This window comes from Protopterus annectens, chromosome 5.part0 (genome assembly GCF_019279795.1).
Source record: "Protopterus annectens isolate FY-2018-M chromosome 5.part0, PAN1.0, whole genome shotgun sequence".
Classification (NCBI taxonomy): Eukaryota; Metazoa; Chordata; order Ceratodontiformes; family Protopteridae; genus Protopterus; species Protopterus annectens.
The window spans coordinates 1,179,389,546-1,179,405,329 of record NC_056735.1 but is presented as its reverse complement, the minus strand read 5'-3'; the positions used below and the strand labels follow the sequence as shown (position 1 = coordinate 1,179,405,329).

Sequence of the window (15,784 nt, the reverse complement as noted above, 5' to 3'; positions counted from 1 at the left end):
CCTGGTCTCCCCTGTACCAAAATCCAAAGAAATTATCCTTATAAGCAAGTGTTTGTTAGAAGGTAGTCATGGCCTCCTACAGGTAAGCCAAAAAGGTCTGGAAAGAGACCTCAGCACCTTAAGACTCCACTGCAATCCCCTCTTCAAAAACAGTCCTTTCCAGACAGACCAGGGTCCATCTGACTATTTGGACCCCCAAACACCCCCCTTCCCTATGAATTTCCCTTTCCCTTTCCAGCTTGGGAAAGCATAACACAGGATGCCTGGATGTTCTCCATCATAACAAAAGGCTACTTCACGGTATGGAATTCTCTCCTGCCTTTCAGGGGCATCCCTCAACCTCCCAGAGACCAACTGCTACATTTCCTAAAGGTGCTACAAGACCTGTTGGATTAAGGTACCATCCAACCAGTACCATCCAGTCAAAGGGAAAAGGGCTCTATTCAAGGATGTTTTTGGTACCAAGGGAAGAGGAACCATGTAGACCCACCCTCGACCTCTCCTACCTCAACACCTTCCTGAAAGTACCCACATTCAGAATGCTAACCTTGCAAACTCTTTTCCTACTTATCCCACAAGCCTACATGACTTCTATAGACATAAAGGATACTTACCTACACATCCCCATTCATCTCAGTTACAGGAAGTTCTTAAGATTCTCTGTGGCTTCCTGGCACTTTCAGTTCTCTGCCTTGCCTTTTGGTCTCTCTGCCAACCCAAGGGTATTCACAAAATGTCAAGCCCCAGTTACTGCTTAGTGTAGAACTCAAGTCATTCAGGTCTTCCCATACCTGGACAACCTTCTCTTTCAAGCAGTCAATCCAGGAGCATTGTAACACAATCTAAACTCTGCCATCTCCATCCTACAGTCTCTGGTTTTAAAATAAACTTCCAGAAATCTGCCCTTTCCCCACCCCAGGACCAGATATTTCTGGGATGCAGACTACAAACAGACCTTATGAAGGTATGTCTCCTCACTTAGAAGGCTCTGGAGCTCACTTCCTTTTTCTAAAGCCTCATCCCACAGACTTACATTACAGTCAGGACCTCTCTCAGAACTCTGGGATTCATGGCATCTACCATCCTAATGCTTCCCCTGACAAGACTAAGAGATGAGTAATCTACAGTGGTTCCTGAAATCAGTGTGGATGCAACATGCACACCCCTTAGAGTTCCCAGTTCCCCTTCTCCCTTGCCTAAAGAGGGAAATTACCTGGTGGATTCAACAGCTAACTGCCAACCCAGGTTTCCCACTCCATCCTTTACCACTGATTCAGGAGATGTTCACAGATGCCTCAGACACAGAATGGGGAGCAGCTTTCACCTTCATAAAAGTACAAGGGACCTGGTCTCCTTCTCAAAGAAGGGAATACATCAATATAAAATAAATGAGGCTGGCTTTTCAGACCTTTCAGACCCTCTTCATCCTAGGCCTTCTAAAAGTTTAAACAGACAACATGACTGTTCTCTGATATGTAAACAAACAGGGAGGGACAAAGTCTTACCTTCTTTGCAGACTTGCTCTGCCAGTCTGGGAACTGACTGTCAAAATTCAGACTCCCCTCCAGGCTATGTATATCCCCACCAGACAGAATGTAGTGGCAGACACATTGAGCAGGTCAGAAACACAAACCCATGAATGGATGCTTCACAGGGAAGTGTTCCTGGCCATTGTCCACAGATGAGGTACTCCACATATAGACCTTTTGCCTCCCTCATGAACAGACAGCTTCCACAAATTTGTGCCAGAGATCCTCATCCTTTGATCTGGAAGGTGGATATCCTCAGCTTTTCATGAAAGGGGATGTTTCTGTATGCATTTCCTCCCTATCCTCTCATTCCAGAAGTCCCTCTAAAGACTCAGCAGGACAAACCAAGAATCTTGATGGTGACCCCCTTTTGGCCTAGACAACATTGGTTCTCACCTGCATTTAGCCAAGGGCAATCACCATAAGTTACCCCACAGAATGGGCCTTCTCACACAACACAAAGGAACTCTAAACCATCTCCATCTGTCTACTCTTCAGCTGGCATTGTGGGTGATAGGGTCTTAATTCCATTCAGACACCTTTTTTCATAGGATGTGCTCTGGTTTCTGCTAGAGGCCAGAAAATCCAATACAAGAAAATCTTACTTATCACAATGGAAAAGATTTTCAATTTGGTGTCTTTCCCAAAACCAGGACCCACTGATAGTGGAAGTCCCTCTGGTTCTTTCATACCTGTGTGAATTACTAAATTTTGGCTTAACATACTGTTCAGTCAAAGTGCACTTGTCAGCTGTTTCTGCCTGTCTGCCTCTAGGTCCTCCTTTAACTTCTAGATTTGAGGTTAAACAATTCTTAAAAGGAGTCCTTTAAATAAGACCCCCAAGGAGACCTGTTGCATCCCCCCTGGGATCTTAGCTTTATATTAGAGAAGCTGACCCTTGCTCCTTTTGAGCTGGCAGCTTCTGCATCCTTGAAATTTTGTTCCTGGAAAACTGTTTTGCTGCTTGCACTAACCTCAACCAGAAGGGTTTCTGAACTACAGGCCCTAATATCTTCCCTTCCTTTCTTGGTGTTCCACAGAGACAGAGAGTCTCTCTACACCAACCCTACCCTTTTGCCTAAAGTGGTAAATGAGTTATCCCTCAACCAGTCTGTTCATTTACCTACCTTTTCCCCACTCCACAGAGACTCTGTGGAGAGGATTTTGCACACCTTGGATGTGAACAGATGGTTTAGGTTCTATCTTGACAAAACAAAGGATATCAGGAAATCAGACCAGTTATTTTTCTCATTCCACCCTAAAGCTTTAGGGCTCCCTGTTTCTAAACACACTATTTCCAGCCAGATCTCTAAAGCCATTTCCTTCTGCTATGAGCACCTTGGAAAGAGCCTCCCTTCTCCTGTTAAGGCACATTCTACCAGTGCCATTGCTTCCGCTGGCACTGTCTTTAAAAGAATGGACACTAATTCCATTCAGGAGGCAGCCACCTGGTCTTCAGTCCATACCTTCACCAAACATTACAAACTGGACATTTCCAAATCTAGGACAGGGTTTGCAAGGGCTATTCTCTATGGCTTCATGGGAAGCCCCTCTGCCTCTACCTGCTCCCTTTTCTTCTGAGTTTTGGTATTCTCTATCATTTTAAGAATACTGTAACAGAGGAATAGAAGTTCATAGATTAGTTGTGTAAAATATTACCTTAATGATAGATGTCCTTTTCTTCTCTGTCGCAGTATTCTACCCCTCCCTCCTTCCCCCTGACTTTGTTCTTCCTTGGATGTACTTAACCTACATACTCCCTTAGATGGGCGTTTCTCCTCAGTTCTGAGGAAGGTGCGTGCGTACCTCACTTTTGTGGTCGATGTCCGACAGCAGCCTATGTGCGACGTACCATGCACTCCTAGTAGTAAAAGTCTTTGGTATACTGAGTGACGTCGGGTCATCACTGCAGGCAACACCCTCATGTTAAGAGTACTGCAACATAGAAGAGAAGGACGTCTATCATTATGGTAAGACTTTACACAACTAATCTTTCATTATTTACCTGCTTTCTGAAACATATTGTGTGTGTTTAAGTGTAAAATCATTTTGATTTATTATTTACCCACTTTCTAAAAAATTGTTTGTTTTTATGTACAAAATAATTTTGTTTATGTTTCAGTTACTGCTGGTAGAGTTGCACTGAAAGTCTAAGTTAGGTGAAGTCCTTAGAAGCCAGGAATTCTAACTCAGTTGCAGCTAAAGAGGTCAAAGCTTACTGAACTGTGGTTGGTGCTATTACCTAAGGCAGCAGTGTGCATTTCTGACATGCCCTTAAGGCCATCCACCCATCTTAATTTACCTGCAATGGTGTAGGTCAAAAGACCATGTTCTTGCTCATCACATATTATTTATGCCAGTGAGTAAGATTCATACATCTGTCTTCTGCAGTCTTATTCAAAAGACTGGGTGTGGCAGCTGCCAAACTTCAGTCCCAAACAACTTTATCAAGAAAAGGAATATTTACCGATAGGTTTCAAAACACACCTCAAGTTGTAATCTGTGAACATCAGTTCCATTACCCAACAGATTTCACACTCACAACAATCATATTGCACTGTAATTCAGTCAGTCTGATAAATAGCTCCTTTCCATCTGTATCTGGCCTCTAATTATGCACACATCTACTTTCCTTCTTCCGTCTTGACCATCTTGTTCGTCCATGCCTACTGTACCAGCTTGTCAACATCATTATCAGTTAGTTATATTAATTCTTCTAATTTAGCCCAGCCATCTTCACAATCATAAGCATCTTCATGCCTTCTGGGGGGGGGGGGGGATATCTTCAAACCACTGAGATGGTCACTTTATACATTAATGTCCTACTACACCCCTTAAACACCTAGGTAAATTACATTTATTACTGTATTGTAGCCACAGAATAATCATAGTGCTTCATTATTGGTTGTCCTCCGACTGTACATCTCTTTGCTAGCTAACCCAATTGCCAACAAGAGTTTTTTAATCTCATAGTATGATGCATACTGTACAAGGGGTCCGAATGGAGAGATAAGTCAGCAAGCAAACGAGAGTAGTGCTGCTGAAATTGAAGTGATCCTCAAGTCTTGGTGAGTACCTTCACGAGGTGGACTTTCTTTTTCACAAAATGTCACCAAGATGACACTGATATATAGACTGTATTTATATAGCATATATAATGGACATATGTAGGTCAAAATTTTAAAAAAAGATAGCTGGGTGCACAAGACCCAGGATAAAAAAGTGCTCAATAATATATATAATATAATATAATATAGGTGCACTGGTGCCGTGACTGGAAAAATTGACAGTGTAGAATCTTCAAAACACAGAAACATTCCTACAATGGGGCCAGGCCACCCTGTTGTAGAAGGACATAGCAGTCCACGAAAATCACAAAAACTGATAGGCCAAAGAAGAGCCATATAGACGATAGAGTACACTCTTGAGAATAAGAAAGAAATTATGTATTGTTTCTATTATGTGAAGAAAACAGAATTTCCAGACACAAGATATACAAAAAGATTAAGAGAGAAATTAGAGGAAAGAAAAATATTTCCACAAGAAAAACTGTTAGAAGCCTCAAATAAAAATTTGTATTCATTAATACAACAGATTTGTGAAAAACAGTATATAGACCAAGAAACTTTGATCTGTTTGGAAAAGGAAGCATCTGAGCAAGTGCGAAAATATAAACAACAAAACCTAGAGATTTTTGAAAAGTATAAAAAAGAAATACGGACATGGAAAAGAGAGAGATTTGATATGGTGCAATATTTATGCAAAGGTGAAATCCTAATTTATCAATATAAACAAGGCAGCCCCAAAGATATTCAAAGAGAAATATAGGCAAAGGCATCCAGATATGGAACATTTCACAATAAAAAGGATAACATCACAAACAGTGAATACAGAAAAGAAGATTAGCAAAGTAGAAGTTAAAAAAATATTAGTTGAAGTTATGGAGTACCTGCAAAGTGAAGGATTTGGTGTAGAAGGTCTAACACAGGTTACATCACAGCATGATGGAGTGAGTCCCCAGATTAAGGACAAACAGGAAGATCAGGAGACTTCTGAAGAAGAAATATGGACATGGAAAAAAGAAAAAAGAGATTTAATGTGGTGTAATATCTATGCAAAGGAGAAAGCAAAACTAATACAAGAGGTGCAGCACCAAAGTGATTTGAAGAGAAATACAGGCTAAGGAATCCAGACATGGAAACCTTTGCAATACAAAAAATAAGAAGACAAAGAGGAGAAGTAGAAAAGGAGATTAGTAATGGAGAAGTTAAAGAAACAGAAACTGAGGTTATGGAGTATCTGTGAAGTGAAGGATTTAGTATAGAAAATCTAATTTAGAAAACACTACAACAGGATAGAGCAATGGACATCCAAATTAAGGGTAAACCAGTGGAACGGGAAGCATTTGGTCAGATGCCATATGAAGATATTTTGGACCCCTCCACAGGAAACCAGCATAAACTTTCACCTGAAGCTGGACAGCAAGAGAAGGGACAGGAAACTGTAGAAACTGATGCCGTCAATGTTGAGGAGAGATAGGCCAATGAGTTCCCATATGGCATAGCAACGGATGACATAGAATGAAGTTGATGAGACTGTGTCACAGGAAGATGCTTTAAAACTTTCTATACAATACTCGTAGGAAATGGAAAACAAAAATTGTGTTCTCAGTTTAGAAGAAAATGAGCTAAGAGAAGAGTTGTTTAGTTTGGTAGAGATGGATAGACATATTAAGATCAATTAAAGAAATAGACTGCTGAAGGTCAATATAACCCAGAAAGTTAGAAGTTTGATAAAACAAATGAACACAGTAATTAGGACTGTTCATAAAGATCCATGTTTTATAACAGAAGTAAACAGGATATATTACTGTGTAGTCTGTGCAGCTAAATTAATAGCAGATAAAATTCTGCCACAAGAACACAGGGTGGTGATGGAAAGGAAGGGGAGAAATCCAATACCATCATGGAAGTATCGAACAGAGAGAACTATAAAGCAATTGAGACAAGAAGTGTCACTGCTGGAGGAGTATAGAAGAGGGAACAGATCAACAAAAATACTTAGAAAGATAGATGTGATAAAGGCAATGCACAGTATTAGAAAAGACCAGGATTTATCTTACACTGTCACAAATAACAAACTAAAAGTCTCAGTACATGCGAAAAAACTTAGAAGATATGCAGATAAATATAAAGGAAAAGTACAAAATATGCAATTTATTCATGAGCCAAAAAAGGTTTATAGAGATTTGGGAAACAAGGTAAAAGGAATTAGAATTGAAAGACCACCAAAAAAAGAAGAAATAGATACATTTTGGAGAAGTATTTATAAAGATCCTGTGGAATATAACAAAGATGCTAAATGGATAGAAGAAGTGAAAGAAAGAATAAGAAGTTTAAAGGTACAAGATATGAAATAGGATGAAGTAACAGCCAGAGAGAGTGAAACAAAGTTAAGGAAAACCTCTAATTGGAAACCCCAGGCCCAGATGCAGTACCTAACTTCTGGTTAAAAGTATTAACATCTTTGCCCAAAGATTTAGCCATGAGTAAGAACTATTTATATGCTCACCCCGAACAGACACCAACCTGGTAACAACTGGAAAATAATGCTCCTACTTAAGAGTGAACCTCCAAGCTGTCCTAAAAAATTTTGACCAATAACTTGTCTTCCGACGATGTGTAAACTGTACACTGGAATTGATGCTAACAGAGTTTATAGTCATTTAGAAGAAAACTCAATTATGGCAATAGAACAAAAGGGCAATAAAAGAAACTCAGATGGAACAAAGCATCATTTGTTGTTAAATAAAGTCACAGTGGAGAACTGTAAAAAAGGAGAAGCATCTAAGTATGGCATGGATTGACTACAAAAAAGCATTTGATAGTATCCCACATTCATGGATACACTGATCGACTACATTATAATGACCACAAAACAGTGGCAAACCACTTTGCAATTAAGCCATGATAAAGGACAGATTATTATTCCAGGGATAAAAATTCAATGGGGGATATTCCAGGGTAACCTTAACCCATTAAGCTGTTTGCTTAACAGCTTAGGACATGGCTATAATTTGGCTCCTAGAAAAAGACCTGTCATCTTCTCTGTCTATTTAAAACTGTATAGTTCACCAGATGAGGAACTCAAAGCACAACTGCAAGATGTCAAAACATTTTCAGATGATATAAGAATGTAATTTGGTCTTGATAAATGTCCCAAAGCAACCTTCAAAGCAGGAAAACTGCAGCATGAAGAAAACATCAGTTTGGGACAAGAATGTTATATAAAAGAGCAAGAGGGAGTGTATAAATATTTGGGAATTGATGAAGGATCAACAATAAAACATGAACAAATACAAATAAAACTTAGTAAGGAATATTTTAGAAGACTTAAATTAATCCTGAAAACAATGTTGACATCTAGGAGCAAAATTCAACCTATAAACCAATTTGCTCTTCCTGTCTTAACTTACAGTTTTGGAGTGATTGATTGGCCCCAAAATGTGTTAGATACATTAGACAGGAAACAAGAAGGATGATTCATGCTCTCCAAATGATTTATAAAAGTCAGTTCATACCAATATTATTTATTCCCTGTTCTGAAGGAGGTATGGGCCTCCATGAAATTGATTACATGTATAGATCTGCAATTGTGGGACTACACACATATCTGCTGACCTCACAAGACCCAAACATAGTGAAAGTTTTGAAGCATGAGGCGAATAAATATAAGGTGACTTCCCTGCTTAGTCTAGCAGAAGCATATCAGCATCAAGCAGGAATAGAAATCAAACCAGAAGTAGATAAAAAAGAGGCAGCAACTGAATGTGCCAAAACACAAAAGAAAGAATATAAGGTGAAGGATCAGATGAGAAGGCAAGAAATGTGGAAAATACATAAATATAGTTGCAAGTATAGAAAACTTCTGGAAGAACCTCATGTTGATATGGATCAAATGCAGGAATGGTTAAGGAGAAGTGAATTCAAACCAAGAGATGAAAGGTTAATATTGGTGGCTGAAGATAGTGGACTACGTACACGTTGGTTTACAAAGTCCATTGAACATGTGGGAGAAACAGCAAATGTAGGTTTTGGAAAACAGACTTGGAAACAGTTGCACACCTCGTTGCTGGTTGTGACATATTAATGGCAGAAGGACTGTATGCTGAAAGGCATAATAATGTAGCAAGACTGTTTCACTGGGGATTGTGCAAAGATTATGGTACTGAAGTGGCTGAAAAACACTGGAAACGTGAGCCACAAAGCATCATAGAAAATGATGAAGTCTACATCACAAGGGATCACCCATTGCCAAAAGTTCAAAAGATAGATGCTAGAAAACTGGATATAGCAGCCCATGAAAGAAGAGAAAAGTAGCATTGATCATTGAAATCACCACACCCAGTGACTACAGGGTCGTGCATATAGAATGGCACAAAGTCATAAGATATTAGGATTTGCAGGCAGAAACGAGAGCAATGTGGAAGAAAGATACCCAGACAGTTCCAATAGTAGTAGGAGCAACGGGTCTTATAAAAATGAATTTACAGGCGTATGTAGATATGTTACCAATACATGTAACTCCATACGAATTGCAAAAGGAGTCATTATTGGGCTCATTGCAGGTGTTGTGTAGAGCACTTCTGGCTGACATCAAAGATTGAAACAATACTAATTTCATAAACTTCTGTTATACTTTGACTTAGGAATGGGGTCCGTTCCCATCATGGTATTAGAAATCCAAAAGATTCAGAGAAATTTAAAAAAATCAAGAATTATTTGAGTTTTACCATATCTTATCTCACAGAAAAAAAATAATGGGTATTCTGTTGCAGTTCCCAGTGAGGTTTTAGTAAACCCAACTCAGAGTGCCATATTTATTTTGGCAAACTCAAACATTTGGGCCTTTCATTGCCCTCAGGGATTCCACTTAACCTTAAATTATTCCTTCTTGTCTTATCTTCTAGATATACCTAGTATTGGGCAAGATAAACCAGTTGTCCAAATGTTACTACTGCTTTATATTGTCCGTCCTGTGTTTTCTGCTTTTTTGGCAACATGGCTTTTTATTTGTCATGAAAAAATTCCAGTCAAGCCAGCCTCTTCACAAATTCCAAGTCTTTTAGCATATCTAATGAGCAGTTTAGGTAACTGTCTCAAGTAGAGTATAATTTCTTCCAGGGTTTTGCTATTGCCCTCAATTGTGCTTTCTTTTGTTTGGGCTTTGTCGCCACGCGGAAGCCACCGTCCGCTAATGATTGGCAGTATTTTTATGTGCCAAGTTGCCAGCTCTGATGCACAACCCTACAACCTTGCGGCCGCCCATTGTACGCCTCAGCATCCAGAAGAAAGGCGCGCTATAGCTGAAATCGCGCGGAACTTACTTACTGCCAGGCGACAGCAGTACTGCATCACCACCACCACAGTGTACTGAGTAAAAATTAATTCTCACTCTTCCTTTCTTCCTTTAACTCTACATCTTCTTTTTTCTCAAGTTCTTTTTTGATCACTGTAAGCAAGGCATCTTTGCACACCTATGCTGTCAAAATGGCATTGAGTGAATTCTTAAGTACCAAAAATGTTTTTTTTTTTTAATTGTGGCACAGATCAGCTGGAGGAGAGGTCAAAGTACATTGCATACTGCTTCATGTAGGTGGACTTATCCAGCTGACCCATGTCACAAAGTTAGAAAGGAACAGCTTCCGCTGTAGAGATAACATTTTCATAACCTGGATGCACACTACTTTCTTGAGATGCTAGTATTTTGCTGAACCATTTAAATATTTTAGCAGTTTTATACAGTAGGAATTATAAGCAAAGCAGTTGTTTTTTCCACAAAATCATCAAAATTAATAAGTTTATTTTTAAACCTGGTACTGAGTACTTGGTACTGATACACTGACTCACAGTCCAAAACATAAAATTAATAAAAATACATAATTTAAACTGCTTATTACTATTGAAATGTTTTAGGAGGAAAAGGTAGGTACTAGGAATAACAAGATAAGAGGTTTTGAAACAAAGGTATTGTTTTGCGGAGACTGTAGGATTTAACTGTCTTTGGAATATTTTCAGAATCAAGATCAAGCTCAGCAGTTTACAGTCTGACACAGTCCTTTTTAGGGTAACTCCAATCATCTTTCAGTTGTCAACTCCACTTACTTCACAGAGGGAGAAATATTACATTTACCAAAAGGTTGTCTCTAGATAGACTGTTTGTAGCAAACAAACTGAAAAATAGTGCTCTTTTGAAAATTATTTCTTTAAACAAAACAATATTTAGGAATTCAGTAGCACCAACAGTATTCCAAAGTAATCTTGAGGGCAGTTTAGCATTCTCAGAGATAAAAATGCATTTTGCAATTTACATTTAACTTCAGGGGAATCTTGTGAGAAAATACTTACTTACAAAGCACTGTTTCACAGGAAGCACACCCCCACATCCCTTGCAGTGGGATAACCCCAATGACCCACATTTTATTTTATCAATGCCGAGGTTACTGTGTCTTAAGAAGTAGTTCAAAGCCCCTAATGTGGCAATTTCAGGTAACATTCATTTGATAGGTAGTATTCAAGCAAACATCAGTTAAAGAAAATTCCTTTAATTAAGCGTAAAATAACGGGTTCTTCTTGAAAGTCCAGGATAGTACAGCCATGTAAGTATACTGTCCATAACTGTAGATGTTCAAATGGTCACTGCTGCAGTACCCTTAGCTGTATTGGTTATATCCTGCCAAGGATAAGCTTCAGGGCACTTCCATGCATCCAAACTGTCAGGCAGCTTGAGCTGAACTGACTAAAAGACAAGTTTGAACACCAAGCCCTTCAGAACTTTCCTGCCAACAGAGAGGGAGTCTGAGCCATGAAAGGACAATGTTATGAAGACCAAAAAATAAATAACCACATCCTAGCATACATAAACATCATACCAAAAACCAAGGGGAATGGATGGAGCACCTATTGCAGCAGTGATCATTCGAGCATCATTTGCCAAGGATAATCATAAGGCATTCTTTAACTACGTCTGAAGTCTAAAAGGGAATGACCAACTATGTGCCGAACTGGCTGTAGATGGGATCACTCATATTAAACCAGACAATATCGCCAACCTGCTAGCTGACAGATGCAGCACACACCCCTATCACCGCTTATCATATCCCTAAGCATACCTGACACCAGCTGTCTGTCTAGTATCTCTAGAGAACACATCATCTCTGCACTTGCCCTGGCCAAAAACCCAACCTCAGTGGGACTAGATTGTTTGCTAAACAATCTAAACAATCTAAAACAAGACTTAGAGGATCCATTTGGCAATCTCTTTAATCATACCTTGAGAACTGCCTAGGTTCCTGCAGAATGGAGAACAGCAACAGTAATCCCTCTGCACAAAGGAGGGGGGCCATCAACTGACCCTGAGAACTACAGACCTGTAAATGTCTAACCAGCCTCATCTACAAGGCCATAGAAAGAAATAGCATGGACCTTATCAGCAAGGACATAGGAGACCTCCAAACTCTGCACCAACCCAGTTTGGCTTCATTAAGGGTAGATCATGCTTACAAAAACTGGTGGACTTCTTTGAGAAAGTCACCAAAACAATGGACGAAGGTAAGACAGTGCACACAGCCTATCTCAGCCTTTCCAAGGCTTTTGATATAATTCCCCACTCTGGCATCATTGAAAAACTCTCCCAGAGACGGATTAACCCTTACATTACTAGATGTGTAGCCAAATGGCTCACCGGCAGAACACACTCTTTCAAACTTGGTGACTCCTCCTCCAGCAGTATACCCGTCACCACTGGAGTACCGCAGGGGGGTGTGCTGAGCCCCTTATTGTTTGGCATCTATTTCTCAGAAGTCTAGGCAAAGTAGATGGTTTTGGCTCACCAAAATCATCAGTGGATGATTACAGACTGGGAGCAATCGAGTCCCCCAACGATATCAAGATGTTACAGTAATGGCTAACACAAGTAAATGACTGGTTCCCAAAGCCATGGTCTAAAACTAAAAGAAAAAAATGCATTATTATTCCTTTTGGCAAAATGGAATTCCTTAGAAATTACAATATTGATATCACCCCCCTGAGTTCCAACCCAGCGGTGTGAGACTTGGGAACATAGGTTGATAGCAATCTGAACTTTGACAACCAAGTTTCCACAGTGGTAAGAAAACCTTCTATGTAGCACACCTCATAAGTAAAGGCATAGCATTCAGGTCAATGAATGTTATAACTCCACTGTACTTTACCCTCATCAGACTGCTAATAAAGTATAATGCACCCTTTTGCATGTACCTCACCCAACATCTGCAGCAGCTAGAGAGACCTCAGAGGTTTTTCACTAAGACAATACAGGGACTCCAAACCATAACTTAGATTGACAGGCTGAAAGCCCTGTCACTTTACTCTGTATCTTATAGGCTGCTGAGAGGTGACTTGTGCCTGACCTATAGGGCAATCTCCAACCCTGCCCTAATGGAAATGCTGCACATTCGTAAGTCAAATGGCACAAGAGTCTCTTGCTCTAGGGATTTCAGCCTAACATGTGACATGAACAGAATGTGCTGGAGAGACAGGTATGTCCCCCAGAGACTGCCGCTTCTCTGGAATAGACTTCCTATTTACATAAAACAGAGCTCCTCACTGACCCTATTCAAACGCAACCTAGATAATTGGATGGGAGACCACAAATTCACCCCTGGGGTGGCACCTGTGTCCCTCATGGACAGGGGTAGCCACTGTTAATCACAGACCCATTCTGTGCATAAATTTGTTCTGCGAAATACCTAAAAATAACAAATGGTGATACTTGGGATTAACATGGCTTGGCTTGTAAAGGCTCTAGGGCTGCTAGCCTAGTAACCTCCTATGAACCTGTGAAGCTATGGTAGGTTTACTTACACAAGTGTACTATGTTCATCTTACAATAAACTCTCAATTAAACAAAACTCAAGCAACCAGAAAAAAGAATCGAAGAAATACAGTACAATTTTCGTGTGTTGCACTTTCTGCCCCCCCCCCCCCAAAAAACATACTTTACGTTTTTAGAGTTTGAGTTTTAAAAAGGAAGATAGGATTACATTCCCTCTCTCCCCAACTTAAGAACAAGTCAAACCAAACAAATAGTATAGGGTACAATATTAGTCAGGCCTATTTTAATAGTAACTCTCAAGCAACCAGAAACTACAGTTATCTGGCATCTACCAATTCCCATGGGTGTTGGTTAATTTATCACACCTGCAGTAGACTTTGCTATATAGGTAGATTACCCATCCTTACTACATTTGGAAGATGGAAAGAGAAGAGTCCAGGAGCTCCCAAAAAATGCTCCTTGCAAAGCCTAATCGGTACCTAGAGAAGGAATCAAGCTTATACTTATTTGGAAAAGTATGTACAGAAGACCAAGCTGCAGCTTCCAGAATACTTCTAGAATCCCACCCTTTCCAAAACATCACATATGCCAGAGACACAAATAGAAACACATACACACACAAACATACATGCATGCAGGCATGCATGCACACACACATGCACACACACACACACACACACACACATGTACATATGTACAAATAGATGGAAATACACACACATGTACACAAATTTGTACCTGGCGCACACAACTACTGACAGTTTGGAAGAGTGTGAGTTTGACTGCAACACATCTTTAGGCCTGGAATGTGGGAGAAAACTGGAGCACCTGTCAAAATCCTGGGTACAAGGAGGACATACAGACTCTACACAGAAGGCACTCAAAAAATTGAGATGAAAAAAATTAAACAGTGTGAGACAGCTACACTTAACTACTGCAACATTTTGCAGCAAAAAAAAACTTACGTTTTTACATAAAGCAAAGTAAATTGGCTAATGAAACCTTCATATAAGTAATTAAATGAGTGCTGTATCTAAATGCAGACATAAGATGCCTGTCACTATTATATGTGTGTTCCCAACACTTCTCTAACAGTAGCCTTACCATTTTACTGAACCCAAATGTAGCAATTGTTCTTGACCACATTTTCTTTCTTTACTTATTTATTTTTTATTTATTTTCCCTTGCTTGTTCTATCCTTTTCTTTTTCACTTTTATCAGGTGCATTTCTGTGTTAAATCCAGGTTGAAATTAGGAACCACTACAAAATATGAGAGCCCCACTGTCACCCCACCTCTATTCCATAACAAAAGTCCATCTTTTTCTTTTTATTAGTAAGTTATTTACTATTATACAATGACCCCCCCCCCCATTAACATTCCAAAACATGCACAATGATTGGTCAGCATGCCCGTTGTAAATCAGACTTATACTAATGGAAAAAGGTCCTTTCACTCGGACTTTTTCCATTAGTAAAAGTCTTTTATTATTTTTTTTGTGTGTTGGACAGCAACGGGGAATGGAAGAGCTCCGTTGCTGTTATCTCGCTATGTTAAATGAGTTTAACATAGCGAGATAGCTTTAAAAAAAGCAACATAGATCTTCCTTTCTCCATTGCTTTTTTTAAAGCTGTCTCGCTGTGTTAAACTCTTTTAATATAGCGAGACATGTTTTTAAAAGCAATGGAGATCTTCCTTTCTCCGTTGCTTCCACACACAGCTCTGATGTACTGCGTAATCATACCCATGCGCAGTACATCAGAACTGCTGCAGAATACTGGACAGCTGCAGAAGGGCAGCAAGGAGGCATTATACAATGCCATTATTTAAGAAAAGTACGTTTTTTTTCTTAAATAATGTCATTGTATAATAGCAATAACCCACTTCTGGGTGTGGGTAATGCTGGATTTACCCACAGTTGTCTTTGTTTGGCCACTCGGGCTTCACCCTCATGATTAAACCACACCAACCGTGGGTAAATCCAGCATTACCCACACCCAGGCATGGGTTATTGCTTAATTATTCCTCTCCCCACTTCTCATCCAGACTTGTGTAGTGATGGCTGATAATCAGTTCTTGGATTACTGTTTGAATGCCCATAACAGTCAATGCCATGCTGTTAAATTTCAGATGTCTTGTCATGGGCAACTAAATTCATCACAGTCCTGTTTTCAAGAAAGGAGATACATATACTGTCAAGAACTGCTCACTAACGCAGAGCTGTTTCCAGTGTGCAGTCTGTGCAAAAACTTTTTTGTGTCTATTGCTTGGAACTAAAGATGCAAAACTTCTCTACTGTGCACATCAGACAGTGTGGCATAGAGTCTATCATAGTTAAAAGCCAGTCCAGTTGTGTGTGTGTGTGTGTGTGTGTGTGTGTGT

At 39.7% G+C, this 15,784-nt stretch overlaps 1 protein-coding gene across 18 annotated transcripts in view; it reads left to right on the top strand.

Annotated features, from left to right (window-relative positions):
* KIF1A (kinesin family member 1A) overlaps nucleotides 1-15,784 on the top strand; it is a 2,189,582-nt gene that overhangs the window by 1,729,886 nt on the left and 443,912 nt on the right. The window lies entirely within an intron of this gene.